The sequence below is a fragment of the Balaenoptera physalus genome (genome assembly GCF_965194825.1).
Source record: "Balaenoptera physalus genome assembly, chromosome: X".
NCBI lineage: Eukaryota > Metazoa > Chordata > Mammalia > Artiodactyla > Balaenopteridae > Balaenoptera > Balaenoptera physalus.
Genome location: NC_138903.1, coordinates 20,674,094 through 20,689,366, shown reverse-complemented (window position 1 = coordinate 20,689,366; position 15,273 = coordinate 20,674,094).

The window sequence follows — 15,273 nt, the reverse complement described above, 5'->3', positions numbered from 1 at the left end:
AACATTACTCAATTGGAACACTCACTGTTGTTAAAGATGTCAATTCTCCACAGATTAATCTATGAATTCATTGTAATACCAAAAATCCCACTGAGCTTTTTAGTTGAACTCAACCAAACAGATTCTGAAATCCTTCTAGGATAGTAAATGAACAGAAAAGATGTTTGTGAAAGGAACTTACCAAACATTAGGACATATTGTGCAGCTGTAGTAATTAGCATAGCATACTGTTGGTGCAGGAAGAGACAAATAGATCATAGAATCTAGAAAGAAATGGAAAATTGTTCTATGAGGGAGGTGACATGGTAAATCAAAGGAGAAATGATGGGTCATTCAATAAATCACCCTGGGAAAATTACTTTCATATGAAAAAATAGATTGCCTCAAAAATTCATAAATTGTTCATACAAATCCAGATGAATTAAATGTTTAAGTTAAAGAACCTTTAGAATATTCACAAGAAATTGTAGAATCATCTTTATGACCACGGAGAGTGGAAGAATTTTAATAGTACAATTTACTGAAAGCACAAAACATGGAAGAAGCATAAATTCAACTACATCAACATAAACTTTTGTAAGTCGAAGGACACTATTACACACAAAATTCACAGGCAACAGATGGGGAGAAGATACTTTTTAACCTATGTAACAAAGGATTAGTATCCAAAATGCATTAAGAACCACTATACCTCAATAAAAGGAACAAAATGTAATAGAAACATGAGCAAACACTGTACAGAGGGAATTCAGAGAAATTCAGGTGTTTAATCCAATATGTAAAAAAATTCATCTTCACTATTAACCAGTCAACTGTCATTTCTTCATCAGAATGACCAAACTATTAAGTGTGAAAATATTAAGGATATGAGGAAAAGGGTCCTCTGAGGTACACTGCTGGTGAGAGTGTGAATTGGTAGAGCTACCTTGGAAAAGTTTTTGCCAGCATGAGTTACAAGTATAAAATACTTGTACCCTAATGATGTAGAAGTTCCACCTCGAAGTGTATGCCCTACACATTCAAACCGGTGCACAAGGAGGGACCAAGGAAGGATGTTAATCTCAGGCCCGTTTATACGAATAAAATAGGAAACTCCATAAATCTCTGTGGAGAGAAAAAAAAAAAAAGCACTGTCTTTACAAAATGGAGTAACAAACTGTGGTTAAAGGGTAAAGAAGTAGATCTCTCCGTACAATCAATGTGGTCAGATGCCCAAAAGACATGCTTTACAGTGAACTCATAGTAATGGTTGCTCAGTGAAAGGGGAGTTAATGGATGTGACTGAGGCTGGAGGGCCAAGAGGATTTTGCATTTGTGTGTTTAAAAGAGGGTATGTATGAGTATAATTTTGGCAAGGTGAAAATACATATGCTTAGGAGAAAATGTAAAGTGAAAACTAGATTGAATTTACAAATTGCTTTTCCTTGCATTGTGTCATTTGAGCTCTACACTGCCCTTTAGAAATAAACATTAATTACCAACTTATATGGGAAATGAATGTATAACAAAGGAAAGAATATACAGTGGGGAAAAACAGCCTCTTCAATAAATGGTGTTGAGAAAACTGGACAGCTACATGCAAAAGAATCAAACTGGACTACTTTCTCATATGATACACAGAAATAAACTCAAAATGGATTAAAGACTTAAGTGTAAGACTTGAAAGGATGAAGCTTCTAGAAGAAAACATAGGCAGTATGCTCTCTGACGTGGGTCTTAGTAATATTTTGGGGGGGTATGTGGCCTCTGGCAAGGGAAACAAAAGCAAAAATAAACAAGTGGAACTATACCAAACTAAGAAGCTTAAAAACATTTTTTTATTGAAATGTAGTTGATTTATTACAATGTGTTAGCTTCCGGTGTACAGCAAAGTGATTTGGTTATACATAGATGTAAAATATATATTTATGTATCTATGTATAACCAAATAAAGAATTCCTTAAAATTATAATGCTTTTAAAATGACTTTGACTAGGAAGAAGTTCTCTATAATTGTACATTGAACAAAGAACTTTGAACTGAAAGAAAAAGGGCAGAATTAAGTGAATTTAGAGTTTGGTAATGTTTCATTGGACCATATACCTACATATAATCTCACTTCTTTTGTGAATAAGGGAAATATTTTGACTCCACAGTTTTCCATAGTCTATTAACATATCAATTTTTAGACTCAAGAAAATATTTTAAGAGAAAATAAATATTGGTACATGAGTTTCTTATTATAAGTGTCCTAATGAAAGATTTTTCATCTATAATATTTGACAGAGACACGTGGCCAGAAAATGTTTGGAATGAGAAAATAATTCACCAGCTATGAGTTCAATTAAATATAATTTTTATTTCCATTTAAATGACCACTTACGATACATGGAAAAAGTTATATATAATCAGTAACACGAGCCAAGACTTGTCAATGAGTAATACATGACACCTTATAAATTTGAAAGAAGTATATTTAATGAAAAGAATATGAAATTCATTTCAGAGTAGAGGTAAGTACTGTATTAGTATCCTGCACAAAGTAATTAAAATATGCTGTCTCATGAATAAAGTCACAGAAAATGAGAGAGAAATTGTAAGATATAACCTGGGGTGATAAATGAAGAATTGAGATGTTTTTGAACAAATTATATGCCTTAGTTATTTACAGGGGATATTTTGAGACATATAATACATATGGATTATCTGAGAGGGGAAGTTAGTTTTTGCTGAGTAATTCATTTGCTAAGATGTATTAATGAGTTCAAGTAACTTTCTTGAGTGGCAGCGCTGTTCATGGAGTGGAATTGGAGGGCAAAGGTGAACAATATAGGGTCCCTCAGTCCCACAAAAAGCTCAAACCTAGCAGGGGAAATTCTTGTAGATGCAAATGGTCATAATTCAATGTGTTAAACATAAATCCCCTGACTTCCCCACTTGAAAGCAAAACAAATAAGTGAAAGCCAACTTGGGAGCATCCATTTTAATCAAAGCCCCAATTCCTTAGTTTGGCATTTCAGACCCTTCTCATATATCTGTTCAGTTTCTTTCCCAGCACCCCACTCTTTCTCCCACGGCCCCTCCTCCTTTTTGGCCTCCCCCTCAACATGCAGCCTCTTCTTTAGCCACGGTAATCCTATCATTCCCTGAACTTAACACTCTCTTTTCATACATGAATGACTTTGCCTGTTCTCTCCACCCAACTGCCATCCAGTGAGTGCCTATGGTTCTTTCAAGCCTCAACTCAAACCTCATCTTCTCTGAAGCCTTCCCTGACTATTCATCTTGGTTACAGCAAGAATCTCCTTAAATTATAATTTTTAGTTTGCTTGTCAGATATCTCCACTAGGTTGCGAATCCAGGAGGGTAGAAGTTATATTCATTTTCTATCACTGTTCAACAGTGTTTGGAATACATTTAGAGTTTACTAAATGCTTGCTGAAAGAATAAATGGAGTGAAATAATGGAGTGCACAGAGGGGTTAGGATAAATTCTGTCAAGCTTCTTGCCCAAGAGCATTCAGCCGGTGCTTGTACTCCCTAAAAGTTCTCTCTCGGCTGAGGATCAAGATAATGGATTTGGTGTCACTCTGTGGGAATAGGTGTCAAAAACTGAAGGGTTTAAGATTTTTCCCTGCTTGCAACCTAAGAAGTGAGCCTGCCATAGTTTCATGGATGCCAAAGGAAATATCAGGCTCCTTGGCCAGAGACAAAGGACTTCATTACTCATGGTACAGTTGTCAGTATGAGCTTCATGTTTGTACCAGTTCCCCCAAGTCCCAAAGAAGTGACACAGAAGTGGGCCCGGGTAGGTGTTGCACACACAGTGGGTTTGCATCCCAGGTTAGGAGCCCTGAACAAACAAAGCAAAATTTTTGAAAGGGAGCTGTTAGCAAACTTGCCCAGCCTTTGCCCCAAAGGGAGATAATACCTTTATTATCCTAGAGAGCAAGGAGGTAGTCGCTATCTCTTATCTTCTGAGGCTGTCTGCTAAATAGTTCCAGGGCTAGGGTGAGGCAAGTGAGGTGCCTATGGCACAACATTTAAGGAGGTACTCGCTCAAGTGCTGACCCTACATTTGCGCAACCCTGAGAGCGAGTGTTCCTCTCAATTTGGAATCCTAGGTGCTATGTTATCCTCACTGGAGTCCTGGATCTGTGATAGACAAACATCCCTGAAAAGATAGTGTGGAACAAAAGCTGTTAGTGCCTTTGCTCAGAGGACATGCCGGGATGCGAGATCTTCGTGGAGAATTGTTTCCCAGCCATAAGAAATTCCCTAGTTACAAACACACGATGTTTAAATGCCTCTCACCTCTGAATCTGTTAACAGGTCCTCTGATGCTAATACATTAGAAATTGAGAAAGTCTTCAGTTTTCAAAGATATTTTAAGCTCCCATATAACTCAGACATTCCACTCCCAGACATTTAAGAAAAATGAAAGTATATGTCCACACAAAGACTTGTACATGAATATCCATAGCAATTTTCTTTGCTGCTAGTAAAAAGTGGTCAAACCCCAAACATCCATCAACAGGTGAATGGATAAGAAAAATATGGAATGTCCATATAATAGTACTCAGCAATATACAGGAATGAGCTATTGATACATTTAAGAACATGGTGAATGAATGTCAAAATGACTGCTGAAGGAAAGAAGTCAAAAAAAATCTATCTCCATCTGTCTATACTATTTGATTCAATTTATGTAAAAACATAAGAAATGGAAACTAATTTCTAGTGGCTGAAAGCAGATCAGTTAATTACATAAGAAACAGGACATTTTTCGAGGTGATGGAAATGTGCATAGTCTTGATGATTTTATGAGTATTTACACATCAGACGTTATCTTTGTACACTTTAAATATGGGCAGGTTATTGTATGTCAACCATACCTAAAGCAAACCCTTTAAAAAATTTATTTATTTATTTATTCTTGGTTACATTGGGTTTTCGTTGCTGTGCACGGGCTTTCTCTAGTTGCGGCCAGCGGGGGCTACTCTTCGTTGTAGTGTGTGGGCTTCTCATTGCGTTGGCTTCTTTTGTTGCGGAGCACGGGCTCTAGGCACGCGGGCTCAGTAGTTGTGGCTCGTGGGCTCTAGAGTGCAGGCTCAGTAGTTGTGGCGCACTGGCTTAGTTGCTCCGAGGCATGTGGAGTCTTCCCGGACCAGGACACGAACTCGTGTCCCCTGCATTGGCAGGCAGATTCTTAACCACTGCGCCACCAGGGAAGTCCAAGAAAACCCTTTTTAAAAGGATATCTTAGGTTCAGAAGTGGAGGGATAATAGATGTTTGACTTGCCCCTGGGTTCAGAGAAGAGGTATTTCACCTGCTTTCTGATGACTTCTTCCACATTGTCTGAACTTTCTCGATTTGCATCTGGAGTGAAATTCTTCAGAATTGAAAGATTATTTTATGTGAACAAGAGAGGCCGGAGTACAGGGGACCCATAAGGGGCTCTCAGTGATTCATAGCTGGTGTGAATCAGCAGTTAGAGTGCTTTTCTCCTAATGTGTAACCAAGATCACTGTATGGGAAAAAAGGCCCTGTAGGGTAGGAGATGTAGATCACTTTGGCAATGTAGGAACATTGAAGACAGAGAGCAAGTCAGAGTTGCAGTTTAGGATGGCAGTAAAAAGCTGGTGTTCTAGAAAGCAGTAGAGAGGGAGATAGATGTGTTAAGATAGCTCATCAAAATAAGTTGCTACACGATGTAGGTACCTGATAATTATTTAATTGGTGGATGAATGGACAAACAGGTGAATATTGCTTAGGGCTGGCCTAGGGCAAAGGAAAGATGAGGAGATGCTCTTTGCATATCTAGGTAAGTAGATTGGATATTTTATGGAAAATATATTCTAACTTACAACTGACCAACCAAAACCTACGTGGACACCTGTCTGTTTGTAAATTGGAAGCTATGTCCTATATGTAATAATAAATATACATTGTGCCATGCTGTAGGACCTGTACCATTTGAAACCATGGGCATCCATCCATAAGAAATGCTCACTCTTCTTTTTTTTTTTTAATATTTATTTAATTTATTTGGTTGCACCGGGTCTTAGTTGCGGCTTGCTGGCTCCTTTAGTTGCAGCATGTGGGCTCCCCAGCCGCGGCAGGCAGGCTCCTTAGTTGTGGCATGCATGTGGGATCCAGCTCCCCGACCAGGGATTGAACCCGGGTCCCCTGCATTGGGAGTGCGGAGTCTTAACCACTGTGCCACCAGGGAAGTCCCCCACTCTTCTTATGTATTAAGAAACAGTCACCTAAGTAATATTGAGAACACAAAAGCTAAGCTGGGTTCTTGCTAGAAAATCAGTGCACAGTGGGTTTCAGAAAAGGGAGGAGTTCACTGTGAGTTGAACTTCACGGAGGAAGTTGAATATGAAATTGGTGTTGAAGGATGGATTGTAATTGGCAAATGTGAAGTGAGATGTATGAGGAGAAGAGTCTGGCTTGAGTTGAGGGAGCACATATGCAAAGGGTGGGTAGGCAGGTGTGGACCAAGTTAGTAAGGCTATAGAAAGCCAGGCAGAAGTTTGGATTTTATCTAGTAGACAGTTGGGAGCCTGTGTAGGATGAATTCACTTTCAAGTAATACAAAAGTGACTTTCACAAATAAAGGTTTACTTTGCTTACATGATGAGCTGCCCATTGCTGCTGTCAGGGAACCAGGCCTGAACATGTTGGCTTTCTGTTCTCATGCTTGCTACGTCATAGCCATAAGATGGCTGCTATAGGTCCAGGCATCACTTCTACATTCATGTTGGGAAAATGGAAATGGTGATGCCAGCCAGCTGTCGTCTCATACCTGTCCCTTTTTAAAGGGATCAAAGGCTTTTCCGAAAGTCTGTGTCAGCCTTTGTTTTGTTTCATTGGACAGAACTGGGCCTCATGCCTACCCTTGGGGGCAAAGGAAGCTGGGGAAGGAAGTATTGGGCTTTTAAGCCTCTCTAATGGAGATGTCAAGCTAGAAAGGGGTTAGTAATGGCTGCTGGGTTAGTTAATAAACACATGCTGCAGAGAAATTGTGGTTCTTGAACAGGAAAATGGAATGTTGAAAGCATATATCCTACTCAAGCTTGTTCTCAGAAAAGTCTTAACTAGAGAAAAGAAAAATTGGAATGATTTAGATTATTCAGAAAATATTTACTCCCTTTTCCCTGCCACTGTGGACATATATTTCTCCATCTCACTGATGTTGGGTTTGACCACACGATTGTCTTTGACCAATGGAATGTGGGTGTAAATGACAGTGCACTAGTTCTGAGTCTAAGCCTTAAGAAGCATCTTATGTTTTCACCTTATCTTTATTATGCTTCTGCCACTGCCCTGAAAACAGCATGCCATCCTAGTAGCCCACTGGCCACAGTACAATAAGAGATACATGGAACAGAATCATTCTGGTCAACCTGCAGCTTGAAGTAGAGCTAATCTAGCTGACCTTAGTCCTATGAGAATAAAGATGAATGGCCATGTTCTGTTCTACTGAGATTTTGTGGTCTTCTGTTACACAGAAATAGTGATGGATATTACATCAAAGTCCTTAAATTAGTGATCTCTCTAAGGCATTCTGTTGTTCAAAATTCAAAATAATATTGATATAAGGCATTTGTTCTATGCTCGCACATAAATGACAATTGATACAGTTTTCCCTGGTAGGAAGGTAGACTAAATATCATTATCTCCATTTTATACACTAGAAAATAGAATATCAGAGAGCTAAAATGATCTCCTTAAGCTCACTTGGCCAGTATTTGAGAGACCATTGCTCTCTTTGGCTCGAAGTCCTTTTTCTCCCCTTCTATACCAATTAATTTGGTCCTACGGCTACAAAGCTGTCTGTTTGGGGTTATAATAGAATTCTTAGGTCTTAGCCTGGGACTACCATGCCTGGAACATTGTAGACATTTAATTAGTATGTTGAATGACTGAATAAGGACTCAAGAAATATATCTGTAGTTAGAGGGTCAAAGCTTTCCTAATCTTTTCAAGTATAAAATGAATAGACGCTTACATTGTCAGACCTTCCCAGTTTTGCTCTGCCAATCAAAATGCATTCTGTTTTATGAGGGTTAAACTCAGCAAGTTGATTTTCACCCATGTCCTTATCACAACTTTAGGGAAGCAAAGAGACTACATTTGTCAGGGTATCAGGAGAAGACAGAGGGAGTATTACTGGCATAGAGAGTATGCCATATGTGCTTGGTATACAATTCTTTATATTTTCTATCACGCGTATCACTATAGCATTCAGGTAGACAGGAACAGTGGGATGCTTGGTAGTTGGGCCCTGGAGACCTTCTGAGTCATGTACATCGGCCTGTTTATATAACAGGCAGTAGTGAGATGAGAAAGGGAATGAAGACAGGCGAAGTTGGAACAGATAAAAGGAGGGAAAAAAAGACAAAGTAAAAATCCTCTTCTCTGAGGCAAGATCTCAGTAGAAATAGGGCAGACACCATTCAAAACATCATTTTCCCTCAGTTCTACCACTCAACTTCTAATTAAAATAAATCATTGAATATCATTCAAATAAATTCTAATTAAAATGCAAATAACAAAATAATTGCATTTTCTTCAATTTTATTATTTTAATTCTAATTAAAATAAACCAGCAAAATTGGCTGTGTGTAACTACTATCTTCCCAGTGTACTGAAAGCCCCACCAGGTCCAGGTATGCGCAAGGAGGATGAAACAAACTTGGTTGGGATGTATTCCTGGGGCAATATTGTTATGGGATATAGGAGGTGGTGTGTTTTGGGATTTCTGAGTACAAAGTACAGGTAGCTTCAGTGGCTTCCCATTATCCTTGGGGCGAAGGCTCAGTTTTTTGGCATGATACTCAAGATCTTTCACAATCTGACTCTAACTTTTCTAACCTCACTTCTGGGTACTTCCCTTACACTACAACACTCTAACAACAAATTTTGAAATGCTTTTTTTGGAAACAAAGTTATTTAATAAGGAAACAAAGTTATTTAATAACTGTAGTTAATGCAACTTTGACATAAAATTTTCCCATTTGTAAACACAATTAAGTTTCCCAGCTCATCACTCCTTTCTTGTAATAGAATTATAAATCAATGCGCCTACTTTGTGGTACTTCCCAATAGAGGAAACAGAGTTTATTTCCCACTGCATTGATGTCAGGCCGTGTGTCTTGCTTTGGACAGTGGAATATCAGCTGGTAGATGAGCAAAAGGTTTCAGTGTTCTCAGATAGGTTGGTTTGGTCTCTTGCAATTTTGCTAGAGAGAGAAGAACATGAGAAGAATATTTCACAAGTAGTTTCTGGCCCCAGAATGTTGAAGACATGTGTTACACACATGAACTTGATATGAAGCCTGGAGTCTAAATTGGGTCAGCCAAGCCTAGTGAAGAAATGCACCATACTCACAAACCCATAGGCAAGAAAAATAGATTTTTGTTATTGTAAGCTCCTGAAATTGAGGTTTGATCATGGTATTATACAATTCTGAACCATAGGAATTTTGCCTAATAATATAGATGGCAGATCCAAGCTTGCCTAAATATAATAATAAAATTCTTGGGCTTCCCTGGTGGCGCAGTGGTTGAGAGTCTGCCTGCCAATGCAGGGGACACGGGTTCGAGCCCTGGTCTGGGAGGATCCCACGTGCCACAGAGCGACTGGGCCCGTGAGCCACAACTGCTGAGCCTGAGCGTCTGGAGCCTGTGCTCCACAACAAGAGAGGCCGCGATGGTGAGAGGCCCGCGCGCCGCGATGAAGAGTGGCCCCCACTCGCCGCAGCTGGGGAGAGCCCTCGCACAGAAACGAAGACCCAACACAGCCAAAAATAAAAATAATAAATTAATAATAAATTAAAAAATTAAAAAAAAATTCTTATGCAGGCCTTTTTAGGGCCTCATTCTCAAGGGACACATTAAGTATCTCCTGTATGTTTAGTACTTTATTAAATCTAACATCAAGCAATAGGGAAACAGAAAATGGGTTTTAGAGAAAAGTATTAATCATATTCTGAGATACAATGAAGTACTTTTTCTCAGTTGATTATTAACCCCCAAATTATTTATTTATTTTAAACATCTTTATTGGAGTATAATTGCTTTACAACGGTGTGTTAGTTTCTTCTTTATAACAAAGAGCATCAGCTATACATATACATATATCCCCATATCTCTTCCCTCTTGCATCTCCCTCCCTCACACCCTCCCTATCCCACCCCTCCAGGTGGTCACAAAGCACCGAGCTGATCTCCCTGTGCTGTGCGGCTGCTTCCCACTAGCTATTTTACATTTGGTAGTGTATATATGTCCATGCCACACTCTCACTTCGTCCCAGCTTACCCTTCCCCCTCCCCGTGTCCTCAAGTCCATTCTCTAGTAGGTCTGTGTCTTTATTCCCGTCTTTCCCCTAGGTTCTTCATGACCTTTTTTTTTTCTTTCTTAGATTCCATATATATGTGTTAGCATACTGTATTTGTTTTTCTCTTTCTGACTTACTTCACTCTGTATGACAGACTCTAACTCCATCCACCTCACTACAAATAACTCCATTTCGTTTCTTTTTATGGCTGAGTAATATTCCATTGTATATATGTGCCACATCTTCTTTATCCATTCGTCTGTCGATGGACACTTAGGTTGCTTCCATGTCCTGGCTATTGTAAATAGAGCTGCAGTGCACATTTTGGTACATGACTCTTTTTGAATTATGGTTTTCTCAGGGTATATGCCCAGTAGTGGGATTGCTGGGTCGTATGGTAGTTCTATTTTTAGTTTTTTAAGGAACCTCCATACTGTTCTCCATAGTGGCTGTATCAATTTACATTCCCACCAACAGTGCAAGAGGGTTCCCTTTTCTCCACACCCTCTCCAGCATTTATTGCTTATAGATTTTATGATGATGGCCATTCTGACCGGTGTGAGATGATATCGCATTGTAGTTTTGATTTGCATTTCTCTAATGATTAATGATGTTGAGCATTCTTTCATGTGTTTGTTGGCAATCTGTATATCTTCTTTGGAGAAATGTCTCTTTAGGTCTTCTGCCATTTTTGGACTGGGTTGTTTGTTTTTTTGATATTGAGCTGCATGAGTTGCTTGTAAATTTTGGAGATTAATCCTTTGTCAGTTGCTTCATTTGCAAATATTTTCTCCCATTCTGAGGGTTGTCTTTTCGTCTTGTTTATGGTTTCCTTTGCTGTGCAAAAGCTTTTAAGTTTCATTAGGTCCCATTTGTTTATTTTTGTTTTTATTTCCATTTCTCTAGGGAGTGGGTCAAAAAGGATCTTGCTGTGATTTATGTCATAGAGTGTTCTGCCTATGTTTTCCTCTAAGAGTTTGGTGTCTGGCCTTACATTTAGGTCTTTAAGCCATTTTGAGTTTATTTTTGTGTATGGTGTTAGGGAGTGTTCTAATTTCATTCTGTTACATGTAGCTGTCCAGTTTTCCCAGCACCACTTATTGAAGAGGGTGTCTTTTCTCCACTGTGTATGCTTGCCTCCTTTATCAAAGATAAGGTGACCATATGTGCATGGGTTTATCTCTGGGCTTTCTATCCTGTTCCATTGATCTATATTTCTGTTTTTGTGCCAGTACCATACTGTCTTGATTACTGTAGCTTTGCAGTATAGTCTGAAGTCAGGGAGCCTGATTCCTCCAGCTCCGTTTTTCTTTCTCAAGATTGCTTTGGCTATTCAGGGTCTTTTGTGTTTCCATACAATTTGTGAAATTTTTTGTTCTAGTTCTGTGAAAAATGCCAGTGGTAGTTTGGTAGGGATTGCATTGAATCTGTAGGTTGCTTTGGGTAGTAGAGTCATTTTCACAATGTTGATTCTTGCAATCCAAGAACATGGTATATCTCTCCATCTATTTGTATCATCTTTAATTTCTTTCATCAGCGTCTTATAATTTTCTACATACAGGTCTTTGGTCTCCTTAGGTAGGTTTATTCCTAGATATTTTATTCTTTTTGTTGCAGTGGTAAACGGGAGTGTTTTCTTAATTTCACTTTCAGATTTTTCGTCATTAGTGTATAGAAATGCAAGAGATTTCTGTGCATTAATTTTGTATCCTGCTACTTTACCAAATTCATTGATTAGCTCTAGTAGTTTTCTGGTAGCATCTTTAGGATTCTCTATATATAGTATCATGTCATCTGCAAACAGTGACAGCTTTACTTTTACTTTTCCAATTTGGATTCCTTTTATTTCTTTTTCTTCTCTGATTGCTGTGGCTAAAACTTCTGACACTATGTTGAATAACAGTGGTGCGAGTGGGCAACCTTGTCTTGTTCCTGATCTTAGTGGAAATGGTTTCAGTTTTTCACCATTGAGGACAATGTTGGTTGTGGGTTTGTCATATATGGCCTTTATTATGTTGAGGAAAGTTCCCTCTGTGCCTACTTTCTGGAGGGTTTTTATCGTAAATGGGTGTTGAATTTTGTCGAAAGCTTTCTCTGCATCTGTTGAGATGATCATCTGGTTTTTCTCCTTCAGTTTGTTAATATGGTGTATCACGTTGATTGATTTGCATATATTGAAGAATCCTTGCATTCCTGGGATAAACCCCACTTGATCATATTGTATGATCCTTTTCATGTGCTGTTGGACTCTGCTAGTATTTTGTTGAGAATTTTTGCATCTGTGTTCATCAGGGATATTGGCCTGTAGTTTTCTTTCTTTGTGACATCTTTGTCTGGTTTTGGTATCAGGGTGATGGTGGCCTCGTAGAATGAGTTTGGGAGTGTTCCTCCCTCTGATATATTTTGAAAGAGTTTGAAAAGGATAGGTGTTAGCTCTTCTCTAAATGTTTGATAGAATTCACCTGTGAAGCCCTCTGGTCCTGGGCTTTTGTTTGTTGGAAGATTTTTAATCACAGTTTCAATTTCAGTGCTTGTGATTGGTCTGTTCATATTTTCGATTTCTTCCTGGTTCAGCCTCGGAAGGCTGTGCATTTCTAAGAATTTGTCCATTTCTTCCAGGTTGTCCATTTTATTGCGTGTAGTTGCTTGTAGTAATCTCTCATGATCCTTTGTATTTCTGTACTGTCAGTTGTTACTTCTCCTTTTTCATTTCTAATTCTGTTGATTTGAGTCTTCTCGCTTTTTTTCTTGATGAGTCGGGCTAATGGTTTATCAATTTTGTTTATCTTCTCAAAGAACCAGCTTTTAATTTTATTGATCTTTGCTATGGTTTCCTTCATTTCTTTTTCATTTATTTCTGATCTGATCTTTATGATTTCTTTCCTTCTGCTAAGTTTGGGGTTTTTATGTTCTTCTTTCTCTAATTGCTTTAGGTGTAAGGTTAGGTTGTTATTTGAGATGTTTCTTGTCTCTTAAGGTAGGATTGTATTGCGACGAACTTCCCTCTTAGAACTGCTTTTGCTGCATCCCATAGGTCTTGGGTCATCGTGTTTTCATTGTCATTTGTGTCTAGGTATTTTTTGATTTCCTCTTTGATTTCTTCAGTGATCTCTTGGTTATTAAGTAGTGTGTTGTTTAGCCTCCATGTGTTTGTATTTCTTACCGATTTTTTTCCTGTAATTGATATCTAGTCTCATAGCGTTGTGGTAGGAAAAGATACTTGATACGATTTCAATTTTCTTAAATTTACGAAGGGTTGATTTGTGACCCAAGGTATGATCTATCCTGGAGAATGTTCCATGAGCACTTGAGAAGAATGTGTATTCTGTTGTTTCTGGATGGAATGTCCTATAAATATCAATTAAGTCCATCTTGTTTAATGTATCATTTAAAGCTTGTGTTTCCTTATTTATTTTCATTTTGGATGATCTGTCCATTGGTGAAAGTGGGGTGTTAAAGTCCCCTACTATGATTGTGTTACTGTCGCTTTCCCCTTTTATGGCTGTTAGTACTTGCCTTATGTATTGAGGTGCTCCTATGTTGGGTGCATACATATTTACAATTGTTATATCTTCTTCTTGGGTTGATCCCTTGATCATTATGTAGTGTCCTTCTTTGTCTCTTGTAATAGTCTTTGTTTTAAAGTCTATTTTGTCTGATATGAGAATTGCTACTCCAGCTTTCTTTTGATTTCCATTTGCATGGAATATCTTCTTCCATCCCCTCACTTTCAGTCTCTATGTGTCCCTAGGTCTGAAGTGGGTCTCTTGTAGACAGCATATATACGGGTCTTGTTTCTATATCCATTCAGCCAGTCTATGTCTTTTGGTGGGAGCATTTAATCCATTTACATTTAAGGTAATTATCGATATGTATGTTCCTAGTCCCATTTTCTTAATTGTTTGGGGTTTATTATTGTAGGTCTTTTCCTTCTCTTGTGTTTCCTGCCTAGAGAAGTTCCTTTAGTATTTGTTGTAAAGCTGGTTTGGTGGTGCTGAATTCTCTTAGGTTTTGCTTGTCTGTAAAGCTTTTAATTTCTTCGTCAAATCTGAATGAGATCCTTGCTGGGTAGAGTAATCTTGGTTGTAGGTTTTTCTCCTTCATCACTTTAAATATGTCCTGCCACTCCCTTGTGGCTTGCAGAGTTTCTGCTGAAAGATCAGCTGTTAACCTTATGGGGATTCCCTTGTATGTTATTTGTTGTTTTTCCCTTGTTGCTTTTAATATTTTTTCTTTGTATTTAATTTTTGATAGTTTGATTAATATGTGTCTTGGCGTGTTTCTCCTTGGATTTTTCCTGTATGGGACTCTCTGTGCTTCCAGGACTTGATTAACTATTTCCTTTCCCATATTAGGGAAGTTTTCAACTATTGTCTCTTCAAATATTTTCTCAGTCCCTTTCTTTTTCTCTTCTTCTTCTGAGACCCCTATAATTCGAATGTTGGTGCATTTAATGTTGTCCCAGAGGTCTCTGAGACTGTCCTCAATTCTCTTCATTCTTTTTCTTTATTCTGCTCTGCAGTAGTTATTTCCACTATTTTATCTTCCAGGTTACTTGTCCGTTGTTCTGCCTCAGTTATTGTGCTATTGATCCCTTCTAGAGAATTTTTAATTTCATTTATTGTGTTGTTCATCACTGTTTGTTTGCTCTTTAGTTCTTCTAGGTCCTTGTTAAACATTTCTTGTATTTTCTCCATTCTATTTCCAAGATTTTGGACCATGTTTACTATCATTATTCTGAGTTCTTTTTCAGGTAGACTGCCTATTTCCTCTTCATTTGTTAGATCTGGTGGGTTTTTGCCTTGCTCCTTCATCTGCTGTGTGTTTTTCTGTCTGCTCCTTTTGCTTGACTTACTGTGTATTTGCGGGGAAGAAGGTGATCTCTGCATCTTACTCTTCTGCCATCTTGAAGCTCCTGGTGTATTTTCTATTAACATAATCTA